The sequence below is a fragment of the Phascolarctos cinereus genome, unplaced genomic scaffold (genome assembly GCF_003287225.1).
Source record: "Phascolarctos cinereus isolate Bilbo 61053 unplaced genomic scaffold, phaCin_HiC Scaffold_3;HRSCAF=262, whole genome shotgun sequence".
NCBI classification, from domain to species: domain Eukaryota; kingdom Metazoa; phylum Chordata; class Mammalia; order Diprotodontia; family Phascolarctidae; genus Phascolarctos; species Phascolarctos cinereus.
Genome location: NW_027555736.1, coordinates 194,906,376 through 194,922,111, shown reverse-complemented (window position 1 = coordinate 194,922,111; position 15,736 = coordinate 194,906,376).

Sequence of the window (15,736 nt, the reverse complement as noted above, 5' to 3'; positions counted from 1 at the left end):
TAATTGTCCTTGGGGTTCTTACTAGATCTAAAGGATTTTTTAAAAAATAATTAATTTGGGGAACAACAGAATAAACAAAAGCATAATTTTTATGATCTTAGAATCAACTTTTTTATTGAATGTTGACATATCCCTAATTGAGAACATCATAGTCATCAGTTATATAGGTTAAAAAAAAATAAAAATCAGCATAGACACAGCTACCGATTTATCATTGATTGGCCCTGGCATACGTGCACACATGTGTATACATAAGGGAGTCTCTCTCTGTATAAATATATGTACATATATACACATTTATACTTGAATGAATGCATAATTTCATTAATGTGGGTACCTCCACCAATGTAAATTGCTACTCATCTCTGCTTTTTTGCCCTGTGTGATTCTTGCTCATGCCCCTCCCATACATTCTTTGTTTCATCATTTGCAAAATGGAAACAAGGATACTAGTACTATCTTTTTTGCTCAGTTCTTTTAAGGAAAGTTCCTTGTAAAATTTTCAAGTGCTGTGCAAATATATGTTATTATTTTAACCCAAGACCCAAAGTCCATTGGACTCCCTCCTTACTGGTGAAGAGCAATGGACCACACTTGTGTGAGGGGTGATCCAAAGTTGATGAGAAGTGAGGAAAGAAGAGACTCTTCATTCTCACCCAATGTCTTCACAGGCTCTTTATACTCTGGAGTTTCCTTGGGCTCCTCTGCCTTTGAGCTTCAAGAGAAAAGATGGACAATGCCAACTCTCACCTGACACGAGAGCAGCTAACAGACTCTATTATGTCCTTATTCTAAGTTTGTTATAGTAGAGACTCCGGGGATTTCCCCTTGGGTCCAATCTGGGACTCTGTCTTGGTTGAGCTGAGTTACCTCACTCCCAATGGGAGAATTTCTTTACTCTGTATCATCTGGTATATATTCTCTGGTCCATACTTTCTCTGATTTCTGTTTTTTCTATCAACTTGGTTAAACAGTTTTCTTTGCTATTTGCTATGTGTATTCATTGTGGAACTGGTATTTAATGGGAAGGGGATCAAGTCCTGGCTATAGAGCTTAGAGTCCCTCTTTTCCCCATTAGTAAATCGTAATCACAAGTTTATCTTGAAGCTAAAAGACACACCCCTCTATACTAACAATAAGGGAGCAGATTGATACCATTCTAAGCTAGTAACATCTGTCTGAGGAGAGCAGAACGGTCAGCCTCTGAACTCTACCTCTTGCTTCCCTTCCTGACAGGAATTAATATCTCTTTTGGAGAAGGGTGAGGGGAGAAGAGGCTAAAGATGCCAATTCTGCCTCCCTTTGAGCCACACAATGACACCCCCATGTGACATGTGGAGGACAGTCTTGCTACATTCTTGTAGATGATTTTTTACCAAAGATCACATATTTACCATCACGCAATTAACCGAAATTATGTTCTTGTAGAGAACACAAGACTCCACTATGTTTATTGATCACAAAACACTATGTTTATAGATTATAGAACAAAAAGTAAACTTAAAGATGTTTCTCTAGCAAGGTGTCCCATGTTAAGATCATAAAATACACTTTGATAGCTGAAACCACAAAGTTAGCTTTTCTTAGCAATCTCTTGACTATTAATATCACATAAAGGAGGTATACGTTTGTGAAAGATATTCACCTCTTATCATAGAGGATGTCAAACAGAATCCAAATGGAAGAAGATTGCCTATAAATGGTAATATTCTCCAGATTTTATTTTTTCTGGATGACATTGTACTTGTTGCATCAAGCCCCAACACGTTATAGGGCCTCCTCAACGAAGGCCATGCCTTTCTAAGGGCAATAGCCTAGCAATGCATACAGGAAAAGCCAAAAGGATGAAGATATCCCCTCTGAAAATACTGTTTTTGTGATTCTGTTCGGTATTTCTATTGTGACTTCTGCTTCTGTTCATAAAGAAAGCTATCACCCACCTAAATCATCAGCATTTCTATTTATTACCAACAAAGCCCAACAGCAAGAGACAGAAAGAGAAATCCCATTTAAACTTACTGTAGACATTATAAAATATTTAGGAGTCTACCTCCTGAAACAAACCCAGGAGCTCTGTGAACACAATTACAAAACACTTTTCACACAAATAAACTCAGATCCAAATAATTGGAAAAACATCAGTTGCTCATGGGTAGGCCAAGCTAATATAATAAAAATGACCATCCTGCCTAAGCTAATTTACTTATTCAGTGCCATACCAATCAAACTACCAAAAAATTATTTTATAGAGTTAGAAAAAATAATAACAAGATTCATTTGGAAAAAGAAAAGGTCCAGAATATCAAAGGAACTAATGAAAAGAAATGCAGGGGAAGGTGGCCTAGCAATTCCAGATCTTAAATTGTATTATAAAGCAGTAATCATCAAAACTGCTTGGTACTGGCTAAGAAATAGGGAGGTGGATCAGTGGAATAGGTTAAATATGCAAGACACAGTAGTCAATGACTATAGTAATCTATTATTTGATAAACCCAAAGACCCCAGCTTCTGGGATAAGAACCCACTCTTTGAAAAAAACTGCTGGGAAAACTGGAAAAGAGTATGGCAGAAACTAGGCATAGACCAAAATCTCACACCATATACCAAAATGAATTTCATGAATTGGATATAAAGGCTGATACCATAAGTAAACTGGGAGAACAAGAAATAGTTTACCTATCAGATCTATGGAGAACAGAAGAATTCATGACCAAACAGGACATAGAGAACATTATGAAAAGCAAAATGGATAATTTTGATTACATTAAATTGAAAAGTTTTTGCACAAACAAAGCCAATGCAACTAAGATTAGAAGGAAGGTAGAAAATTGGGAAAGAATTTTTACAACCAGTCTCTCTGATAAAGGCCTCATTTCTAAAATATATAGAGAATTAAGACAAATTTATAAGAACACAAGCCATTCCCCAATTGATAAATGGTCAAAGGATATGAACAGACAGTTCTCAGATGAAGAAATTAAAGCCATCTATAGTCATATGAAAAAATGCTCTAAATCATTATTGATTAGAGAAATGCAAATCAAAACAACTCTGAGGTACCATATCATATCTATCAGATTGGCCAACATGACAAAACAGGAAAATGATAAATGTTGGAGAAGATGTGGGAAAATTGGAACACTAATACATCGTTGGTGGAGTTGTGAAATGATCCAACCATTTTGGAGACCAATTTGGAACTATGCCCAAAGGGCTACAAAAATGTGCATACCCTTTGATCCAGCAATAGCACTTCTAGGGCCCAAAGAGATCAAACAAATGGGAAAAGGACCCACATGTACAAAAATATTCACAGCAGCTCTTTTCGTGGTGGCAAAGAATTGGAAATTGAAAGGATGCCCATCAGTTGGGGAATGGCTGAGCAAGTTGTGGTATATGAATGTAATGGAATACTATTGTGCTGTAAGAAATGATGAACAGGCTGACTTCAGAAAAACCTGGAAAGACTTGTATAGTCTGATGCTGAGTGAAGTGAGCAGAACCAAGAGGACTTTGTACACAATAACAGCCACGTTATACAATGACTAAGACTGTTAAACTGAACCTTTCTCAGCATTATAAGGATATAAGACATTTCCAGAGGCCTCGGGATGGAGAATGCTGTTCACATTCAAAGAAAGAACTATGGAAATTGAATTGCTATCACTTATTTTTACCTGCTGTTGAGTTTTGTTTCCTCTTTCTGATGGTTCCTCCTATTGGTTTTAATTTTTACTTACAACTTCACTAATGTGAAAATATGTTTAATGGGTATGCAAATGTAAAGCCTATATCAGATTGTGCGCCGTCTTGGGGAGGGTGGGGGGGAGGAAAAGGGAGAAAAATTTTCAACTCAAAAGCATGTGGAAAAAATAAAAAAATTTAAATTAAAAAAAAAAGAAAGAAAGAAAGCTATCCTGATAAATGGTCCTAAGATTTCTGAGTAGTTTGTAAGTATTTATCTTCTTTCATTTTTCAGTCCTAAACCACATTTTCCAACAAATTTTTACTGTCTTCTACTAATTCCACCTTGGGGTTGAAGTCACCATATGTCAAGTTGTATGTTGAAATGCTTTGCAGAATTTTGTTTCATATTGTATCATTATATATTATTATAATAATATGTATTATATGCATAATTATATTATTATATATTCTATTATTCATTATAGAATTTGTCTACTTTATCCTCTGTAATATATATTATGTATTATCACATTATTATATAATATACTATATTATTCATTATAGAATTTGTCTACTACTTTATCTCTGCAATATATATTATCTACTATATATAATATTATATATTATAGAATGTGTCTTCTACTTTATCCTCTGCAACAGATGTTGGCATACAAGCTATAATCATCTCCATGGTGGTCTTTTGTTTATGCTCCTCATTAGCAAGATGACCAAGTTTTCATTGAAACGTTTCTTGCCATATTTCAGCACATGATGAACCAAGACTCCCAGCTTTTTTGTTTGCCTCTCTGAGGAGAGCCTGGAAGTCATCCTTCCCTTTAGCTACAATTTCCTTCTCTTCTGGTTTCGTTTCTGATGATAGTGTTTATATGGACATGATTCAGTTTCTCGAATAGGACATCAATTCATTCATCATTGAGCAAATTCCTCGCATTTAGAGTGCCTTGTGGGCAATATAAAAGCCACGGGATTCTTGGTACCCTTTGGGCCCTTTTCTGACATTCTGCAACCATCATTATACAAAAGGAATAGGTCTATAAAAAATGAACCAATTACTCAATAAGTAAGTATTAAATCATAATAGCTAGCATTTATATAGTGCATTAAGTCCTGAAGAGTGCTTTATATACAATACCTCATCTGATGCTCACAACCCTTCAAGGTAGGTACTATCATTATCTCCACTTTATAGATAAAGAAACTGAGGCCAATCGGCTAATCCCATAACTGGGAAGAGTCCAAAGCAGTAGTTGAACTCAAGTCTTCCCATGGGAAGACTTGAGTTCAACTACTGCTTTGCACTGGATCTACTATCCAGCCCTCTAACTACTATGTCACCCACTATTCTACTATGTACTTGGCATTGTGCTGGGGGAATACAAAAAAAAATTTTTTTTGGAAGCAATCGGGATTAAGTAACTTGCCTGAGATCTCACAGCTAGTAAATCGCAGAGGCTGGATTTGAACTCAGGTCCTCCTGACTCCAGGGCCAGTGCTCTATCCACTGCATGGGATACAAAATTGGACATTCTTCTTGGTTTCATAAATCACTGAAGTCAAAGAACTTATCACCTAGGAATCAGCCAATTAATGATGACCCCGTTTGGATTTAGCTAGATTAGTCTTCAGATAGCAAGGGAATGTCATCTCTGTAACATCTTTCAACGAATATTATATAATTTCAAGTTAAGCATGAGAAGAAGCAGCTTGTTGGAAAGGAACCTGTGAGATGGCATTTTGCTCTACAGAATCAATTTTTTAAAATAGTTTGTAAGTCATCAAAGCCAGATCTTGTATTCTTTACATCTTTCAGAGAATTATGGGACAGTAAAGATATGACCTACTGTGCAACATCACTTGTAAGATCCTATGTCCCCTATTAATAACTTCAACATTCGATGAATGTGGAAAATAAATGATCAAATGAGATAATATTTGAAAAACAGTTTAGCACAGTACCTGGCACACAGTAGGCATTATATACATGCTTATTCCCTTCTCCCTTATACTTTTCTATACTTTAGAAAGTAGATATGGTTCAGTAGTTAGTGATATTCTCTGTCACTTTTTTCATGGTAATAAAGTCTGAGATTTTTTTTCCCATACTTTTGGTATGTTTTCTTCCTTCAGATACCTCAAAATTGGCCCCTCAGTGATCTCACAGTAGTGTCATTTCTAGCATAGAACTCCTTTGTGTCTGCTTGACCTAATCCAGGTGCTTTTCCCATTTTTATTCTCTTTAGTCCATTTTTTACCTCCTTTATAATAACATATGGAAGACAGTGTCTCCAATGCCTTTATTGGTGAAAAGAGATGTTTATTAAAAAAAAAAGCTTCACAGATCTTTTCTTTCTTCTTTTTTTATCCTCCTTCCAGTTTCATTCTTAAATACTCTCCAGGATGACACTTTTTTTTGGGGGGGTGAGGCAATCAGGGTTAAGTGACTTGCCCAAGGTCACACAGCTAGTATGTGTCAAGTGTTTGGTCTGAGGTAGGATTTGAATTCAGGTCCTCCTGACTTCAGGGCTGGTGCTCTATCCACTGCACCACCTAGCTGCCCTCAGGATGACTTGTCTTGATTAGATATTTCACTAACTTGTCTTTAAACAGGTTTTATCTTCTGCTTCTCTCTTATCAGACAATACTACTCAGAATCTACCTCAGTCATCCATGATATTTTACTATTGAGTATATATTTTAAATCAGCATTATCCATGGTTCCCTATTTCTCCACTTGGCAAGTACATCAAGTGTTTTCTGACTTAAGCATTTTAGGCTCTTTTATTTTCCTTGTTATCACAACTGATTTATATCGATTAAACTTCTGTATTAAATTAGCATGATCAGCATCAATTTTCTTTCCTCCATTCATATTCCAATATCAATAACTTATTTAAATAGATTGGATTAAGGTTTTTTTTAATTGTTTACCAGGCATATTTCTTACTTTCATTCATTCATTTTATTTAGTTTGATCATTGCTCTAATAAGACACTGACCTAGTATACACAGACAGCTAATTGATCAATAACAACTATATTAATAAGTTTCTTTATATTTTCACACACACACATTGCTATACAAATATAGCTCAATATATATAAGTATATATATATGTGTGTGTGTATATATATATGTATATATGTGTGTATGTATGTATGTATACACACACACATATATGTGTGTGTGTGTGTATGTGTGTGTGTGTGTGTGTGTGTGTGTGTGTGTGTGTGTGTGTGTGTATGTATGTATGTGGCTCTACAGGAGACTTGTACAGTGAGGTTCTGTACAAAGTGAAAAACCAAAAAAAAAAGTTTTAGAGATGTTGTGTTTAATGCTGTACATTACTTTTTTATTAGCATTTACGGTTATATATCCCAGGATCCACTAATGACTTGAGTTCAATTTGACAGTCATTTCATTGGCTTTTAATTTGATTATCACAACACAGAAGACTGTCATAAACATCAGTGATCCTTGTAGTGCATAAAAGCTTTAAGTGGTGATAGGAGGTTGGACTGAGCCTGTATTGATCCCAAGGCACAGTCTATAAACTGCTGCCTTTTAAAAAAATAATAATAATTTTTTATCTTTAGCTGATAGAAGCTTGTTTTTGCTACCACTTGTCCCTTGCTTCAGAAAGTACTATTATAAAGTACAAAAGTACAATTCTAAAATTCCATTTTAGTTAGAAGAACAAATTTTACCAAATTTGAGCAACTTCTAAAGTTTTTTGGTTTTTTTCTGTTCTTTGAAACTGATTCTCTCTCTAGGCTAGAAGTGTAGCAGCCACTTACAGGCCCAGTCCCATGGTCTTTTGGCACAAAAGCTTTTACCCACTCCATTTCCAAACAGGCACATTTGTCCCTCCTTAGGTAACCTGGCGGGCTCCCACTACTGGGGGCTTCCATATAGCTACAGGGCTTAATTCAGAAACCTTACAGGTTTTAGCATAATTGCAGCTCAGAACTCCCAAACTCAAACAATCCACCAGTCACAGCCTCCCAACAGAGCAGATTATTGGCACACTGCCCCACATCTAACCAGGGCAAGTTCTGTTCAAAACAATGAGCCAGTTCACTTTGCCACAGCTTAACTTGCTCTCTCTGAATAACTGCCACAAAATCCTAAAGCTTATATTATAAGCCACCTATGTTTTCCAGAGCAATTGCCCTGTTACGTTTGTATTTTCAACCATAATGACAGTAGAATATAGTGGAAAAAACCATGGGACCAGGAATCGGGAGGCTTGATGAATAACCTTGGATAAGCCATCCAACCTTGAACCTCAGATTCCTCATCTGTGAAATGAGAGGTGTAAACTAGGTCACCTTTTAGCTCAAATTCTAGATCCTAAAAGGATTGCTTGGGTAAATGGAGAGGTAATCAATCAATCAATCAACAATTAATTAAATGCCTACTATGTACCAGACATTGTGCTAGAAATGCTGGGGATTAAAAAAAGACAAAAATAAACTTAATTCCTGCCCTCCAGAGCTTACATTCTATTAGGAGAAATGTACAACAGTTCCCTAAATGAGTGCATGTAACTTTTTTTGCCTTGATTTTATTTTATTCTTAGTAATATTTTATTTTTCCCCAATTACATGTAAAAACAATTTTAAACATTCATATTTTTTTACTTTGAGTTCCAATTTCTATCTGTCCCTCTTCTTCCCTCTCCCCTCCCTGAGATGGTAAGCAATCTGACATAGGTTATACATGTGCAATCATGTAAAACATTTCCATATCAGACATTTTGTAGAAGAAAACTCAAATAAAAAAAAAAACCCAAAGGAATGGAGTTAACTATGATTAGGCACTTATTGCTAGAAGAATGTAGCTATGCTATTAGAGGAAATAGTCCCTTTAAATAACAGCTATTTTGGCAAATGGAATACAACACTGAAATGGGACCAGAAAGTTAGAATTGGTATAAGATGGCATTGGAATTTCTAGGTATATATGAAGAAATAGTGACTGAGCATAGTGAAAGACTTAGAAATTTTAGTGAAGTCAAATAAAGGAGGCAAAAGACCTGACATGAGGGTTGAGATTGGTACCCGCATGACTGAAATTAATTTCCTGTTTAAAATACAGGTCCCAGTGAGTCTTTCCCTAAAAACTGTGCAAAAGACTGGCTTTTTTTTTTCCAGCTCACTACTTGCTATTTTAGGCGAGTAAGAAATCTGTGGTATCAAAGCATTTCAATGATTTCCTACTATCACTACTCCCAAGCTACTCTCCAAAGAAATGCAAATGTAAAATATTCTGTTTCACTGAAGATGATCAATCAGGTCATTTTTTTTTTACCAAGATTAGCAAGAGATGAGCTCAGAGACATTATCACTAACCTCAAGTTTCTTTGTTTCCCAAATGCCAGTGTTTTTGTCAGTCCACCACCAACAGAAGGAGCTGGCTGATTACGAACTAATATTCACATTGAGGGGGTGGGGGATTCACTCCATTGACTGCAGAATTTTGTAATCTAAAAACAGCAATGCTTGAAAAACTTTGATCTTTGCTGTAAACCACAAGTTCAATATAAGTAAATATGTCTTGGGGATTAGGAGGAGAAAGAAATAATCCAGACATGTGATGTTATCAAAGAAGGAAGCTCTCAGTCTGGAAACTTTCTCCACAGTTGCAGAGAAGCAACATGGATGTTGACTCCAAGGCTAGCCCTGTATCAATTCTTAGTTGGAATCTATTACCTGTTACTTGGATCACTACTAAAGCATTTTGTTCAAAAACCTTCTCTGAATTTTACAGAATCATAAAATTTCTAACTTGAAAAAAGACCCCAGAGGGCATCTAGTCCAACCTGTACTTGAATGGAGTCCCCATTATGATGTCCTCAACATATGGTCTTCCAGCCCTCACTCAATGATTATCAGGACATATATGAACTGATGCAGAGTGAGGTAAACAGAACCAGGAGAACAATCTACATAGTAACAGCAATATCGTAAAAATAATCACATGAAACACTTAGTAAGTCTAATCAATACAATGATCCACCACAACTCATGATCAAAAATGATATCCACCCCCAGATAAAGAACTGATGGACTCAGAGTACAAATTGAAGCATATTTGTGTCTCTTTCTTTTTCTTTTTTTTCAGAACATGACTAATATGGAAATATGTTTTGCATGAATTCATTTGCATAATAGATATTGTAATTTCTGCCTTCTCAATAGGAAGGTAAAGGGGGGTGGAAGGAGTGAGAGAATTTGGAACTGAAAATAGAAATTAAATAACACTGAATAAACACAGACCACCCATAAGGAGGAACCCACTATGTCTTAGGATAGCCCGCTGTACCTCAGGCTAACCACAAATGGAAATAAGAACAGTATGTGTGGGTTCCCATTTGTCAATCCTTAAAACAAGACAGTTAAAAGATAGTGACATCATTTCACTATGGACCTTCTTGGCTACGGGAGATAAAAGAACATTATGAAAATGCACTTTAGGATTGTGAAATATGTGGCATTGATGTAGTACATTAAGATTTGCAAAGCACTTTGCATACATTACCTAATCTGATCCTCAAAACAACCCAGTGAGTCAGGTGCTAAAGTACAGATTTGACCACGTCTTTCCTCCCACCCTGTTCAATAAACTCCAGTGCTGCCTATTACCTCCAAGATCGAATATAAAATCTCACGCTTGGCTTTTAAAGCCCTTCACAACTCTTCCTTCCCTTCCAGACTTCTTAGACCTTACTCCCCATAATGTACTCTGAGATCCAGTGACCCTGGTCTCCTTGCTGTTCCTTGAACAAGACAATACCATATTCTGACTTGGGGCATCTTCATTGCTTGTCCTCCATGCCTGGAGCTCTCTCCTTCCTCATATCCACCTCTTGACCTCCCTGACTTCCTTCAAATTTTAGCTAAAGTCCTACCATCCGCAAGTTGTCTTTCCTAGCCCTCTTAATCATGGTGCCTTCTCTCTGAGATCATCTCCAAGTTACCCTGTATAAATCTTTGTTTGTAGATAGTTGTGTTTGTATGTTGTCTCCCCCATTAGACTATGAGCTCCTTGAGAAGAAGTACTATTTTTGCATTTTTCTTTTGTTTTTGCCTTTCTTTGTATACCCAGTGCTTAGCACATTGCCTGGCACATAGTAGATACTTAATAAACATTTGCTGACTTGACAGGACTATTATTATCCCCATTTTACAAATGGGGAAACTGAGTCAGAGATATCAAGTGTTGTGTCCAAGTTTACATAGCTAGTAAAATGTCTGAGGCAAGATTTGAACCCATTTCTTTCTAAATCCAATTCCATTGCTCTTTCTACTATGCCCAGACTATTAATCATTGGTTATCCCATCCCTTAGAAGCAAGGGTATGACAAGGCGTAAAAGTTAGGTAACTGAAACATTTAAAAAGCATTAAGTGCCTTTTAGGTGTTGCAGGGAACAAAGGATAGCACTTGGAGTCCAAAAGATCCAAGTTTAAATTCTGCCTCAGATGCTTACTAGCTGTGTCTGTAACCTTCTCTAAGTCCCAGGTTCCTCATATTTTAAAAAGGGATATTAATAACACCCACCTTCCAGAGTTGTTGTGAGAATCAAATGACATAATATTTTAAACAATTCTAGAAATCTTAAAGTGTTATTCAGTTATTATTTTCTTATGCTAGATGCTGGGACCCAAAGACAAAAGACAGAACAGTCACGAATGGTATTTCACTATAGTTCAGAAATGTTTAAAGAAAAGACTCTGTCTTTTAATGATACCATTCCAGTCCATTAATTTATACCAGATTTTCGAAGTAAGGCTTATGTGATTTGCCTAGTCTCGAGTATTTAGATGACTGATTGCCCAGAGTGATAGGAAAAGGTCTGATGACAGATTAGTTCCTCCAAAACTGGAAAACTATAAGATGAACCAAAATATTTGACATCTTATGCATAAACTTCTTTGAAGCCTTGCCTGAATTAAAGAAAAACAAAAAACCCCAACTATCTCACAATATCACAATTCTCACAGAAGGAAAGTAGTTCTAAAAAAGTCATTCTGGATTAAACATCCCTTCTAAAAATTTGATCTATTTCTTCTGATATAGCCCCAGAAGTGTATTTGCGTAATTCATCTCATTTCTCATGCTCAATAGGGAGCTGCTGAATTTGGCACTTGGCAAGACCTCTGAAGTCTTTGATGGTATAGTGAAAATAAAGAAATAGGATTATAGAACCTTCCTTTGGAAATGGCATGCCATCTAAAAAATATGAGGTGTAATCAGACCAGTTGGATGAAGACGCCTGTGGCTCAACTTGAGAGGCTAGTCCTCACCAGCAGTTGTCCCTAGAGAATTATTTAGTGGGACTTCCAAGCAAATGAAAGTTATGACTACATTAAGAGCTGGTAGAGCCAGTCTAATAATTAGAAATCTCTATTAACGAATCTTGCCCTATTGCAGCTATAGTTGCTGTTGTTCAGTTGTTTCAGTCATGTCCAACTCTTCATGATCCCATTTGGGGTTTTCTTGGCAAAAATACTGGAGTGGTTTGGTATTTCCTTCTCCAGCTCATTTTGCAGATGAGGAAACTGAGGCAAACAGGGTTAAGTGATTTGCCCAGGGTCACACAGCTAGTAAGTGTCTGAGACTGCAGCTATTACAAACCTTAAAATGATAATATATGCTTGTGATAATGATGTGATTTTCCAAAGTGTTTTCTGGATTATCAAAGAAAAATTAGAGTTTGCTTAGTTTTAGTGTCAAGCACATTTTATTATAGCTTAAATCATTGCCAAATTAAAATATATATATACATATATACACATATACACACACACATATACACACATACACACATACATATATATATATATATATATATACATACATATACATATACATATATATTTTTCTGGCACTTTAATACTTGAGTGAGACAGTGTGTCATAGGCAATGGAGTACTAAGCCTGTAGCCCTAGATTCGAGTCTTACTTCTAACAGGAGTTGTGTGACCATGGATTAGTCACTTAATCTCTCTGAAACTCAGGCAATTCCCTAAGATTCATCTATTTCGTTATAAATTACTTGTGTTCTAGGTTAACAGAAAGAGATCCCACACCAGTGAAATTACAGTGAATAAATAAATATTAAGTACCTATTATGTGCCAGGCACTATGCTAAGCATTGGGAATACAAAGTTTCTGCTCTCAGGAAGTTTACGTAGTCATCTTGACAATAATATTCAATAAACCAAAATATTTAATGAACTGGGATGCTCCATTCCCCAATTATGCTGAAGAGTAAAGGATCCTGTATAAATTTTAAAAGGCTAGAACAAAAGGGAAAATGAAATATTGCATATTTATAATGAAAATGCTGTTATTAGAACTATGATCATCCAGGAAACAGAGAATTTTCTAAATACAAGGGGCCTTAGAAATCATTTCACCTAACTTGCCTGCCTCGGAAATGTGCTTCCTAATATTCTAGGTCAACTGTTAGACTATTCCTAGCTTTTCTTTCCCCTACCATGAATTCTAAATTGGAGTGGTCACTTCCCTCCAAAGTTCCCCTCCTTTTTACTTCAGCACCCAGTCCTCCTTGTTAGTGAAAGTCAGATCCAAAACAACTAATCCCTAAAAAGTTGAAAACAGAGCACCAGTCCTGAAGTCAGGAGGACCTCAGTTCAAATCCGGACTCAGACCAAACACTTACACTTGCTAGCTGTGTGACCCTGGGAAAGTTACTTAACCCTAATTGCCTAAAAAAAAAAGTTGAAAACAAAATATGTGCCCAGTTATAGGGGAATGGTTGAACAAATCATGGCGTGTGAATGTAATAAAATATTCAACTTCTGTAAGAAATTAGAGAAACATGAAAAAACTTATATCAAATAAGGTAGAATAGGGGTAAAAGTAGTATAAAGAGAACATATACAATTATTGCAGCAATTTAAACTAAGTGAAATTGAGGTTGGAAAAAAAACCTCTCATTAAATATCAATACCAGATAGTCAATACCGGATAGCCAAAGTTAAGGGACACATCTCCTTTCTGTTACTATTCTGTTTTCTGTTGTGTGTGTATATGTGTGTATGTGTGCATGTGTGCATAGATAGATATACACACACAAATTTTCTATACACACATGTACATATATATACATACAGTTTGTAATAGAATTTTATTGGATTTCTGATGTGTCAAAACCAAAAAGTATCTTTTTTGTTTTGAGAAAAAGTGTTCTTTTTGCTTATTGCTACAACTTTTGGAAGACAAAATTATCATTAAGGCAAACCAAGAAATCAGTAACTGCTCTCTGTTGGCACAAAAAGAGTTCCAGACATAGGTACACCAGCGCATTGTTGGTGGAACTGTGAATTAGTCCAACCATTTTGGAAAGCAATTTGGAATTATGCAAATAAAATAACTAAAATGTCCAATGACCTAGAGATCCCATTACTAGGTTTATACTAAAGGAGGTCATTGAAAAGAAGGAAGTTCTCATATATACCAAAATATTTATAGCAATACTTTTTGTGGTAACCGAAAACAGAAAACGAAGTAGATGCCAATCCAGTAAGAAATGGCTAAACACATTGTGGTACATGAATGTAACACAATATTATACTGTGCTGTAAGAAAAGATGAATGTGATAAATGCAGAGATACATAGAAAGATGTGTGTGTGTGTGTGTGTGTGTGTGTGTGTGTGTGTGAACAGAGGCAGAGTGAAGTAAACAGAACCAAGATGACAGTATATACAATGACAACAATGTAAATGGAAAGGACCATTTAAAAAAAAGTCAACGTCACAGAATCAAGAGAATGGTTTGAATAAAGAGATATAAGAAGAAACACCTTCTTGTCCCTTGGCAGAGGTAGGAGGTCCGAAAGTCGTGTACACTGCACGTATTTTCAGACTTTTTTGATGTCTTAATCAGTTATGCTGATTCTCTCTTTCTTTCTTACCATTTGTTATATGTTACATGGACTGGCTTTTTAGGAGGGCAAAGGAGAGGATTACTGGGGAAAACTACAATTACGTGAAAAATCATAATATAACAATAAAGCTTTTTTTTAAAAAATAAAATAAGTAAATGCTTGAAAAAGGGAAAAGGGAGGGAAAGGAGAAAGGGAGAAGGGAAGAAAGAGAGGGAGGGAGAGAGAAATGGACAGACAAAAGGAGAGAGAGAGAGAGATGGATAGAGGGAAGGAGAGAGAAGGAAAGACAAAAAAGAGAGAAGGAGAGACATAGTGAGAAAGAGAAAGAGAAAGAGGGACAGAGGGGCAGCTAGGTGGTGCAGTGGATAGAGCACTGGCCCTAAAGTCAAGAGGACCTGAGTTCAAATCTGGCCTCAGACCAAACACTTGACACTTACTAGCTGTGTGACTCTGGGCAAGTCACTTAACCCCAATTGCCTCACTAAAAAAAAGAAAAGAAAAAAGAGAGAAAGAGAGAGAGACTTAGAGAGAAAAAGAGAAGGAAAGAGACAAAGAGAAAGAAACCGAGAGAAATCCAGTAAATGACTGAATAATTAAAGCCCCCTACCACTACTATACCAGTGCCTCCAGGCAGCCTTCTGTTTTGTTTAGTAACAACCACATTCACTTTCTCTGTCTGTCCAGGTGCTCTGTAGTATACTATGCTGACCATCTTGTTTCTGTTTCTGCCTCTATTGGTCCTCATCCAAATGGTCTCTCCACCATGCTTCCTCCCTTTGATTCCTGGTTTTCTTCACATGAGTGCATCTTTCTTAATATACCACTCTGTTTCACCCCACACCCCCTTTACATATCTTGCTCCTTTTGTCATACCTTTCCAAAGTCACATTCCAGTCATGACTCTCTTCTACTAAGAAATATCCAGGAGGTTAAATTTGCCTTCTTGAATAGTAAGATCAATAGTTTACCTTCTTTATTATCTATTCTTTGTGCATCTGTATATAGATATCCAAGACTATGGGTTTTATTGATGGCTCCTTTCTTGCATTTCATCCTGTCAAGCTCAGGACATCTTTACCATTCTTCTTTTTTTGCTATTCTCTGTGGTATT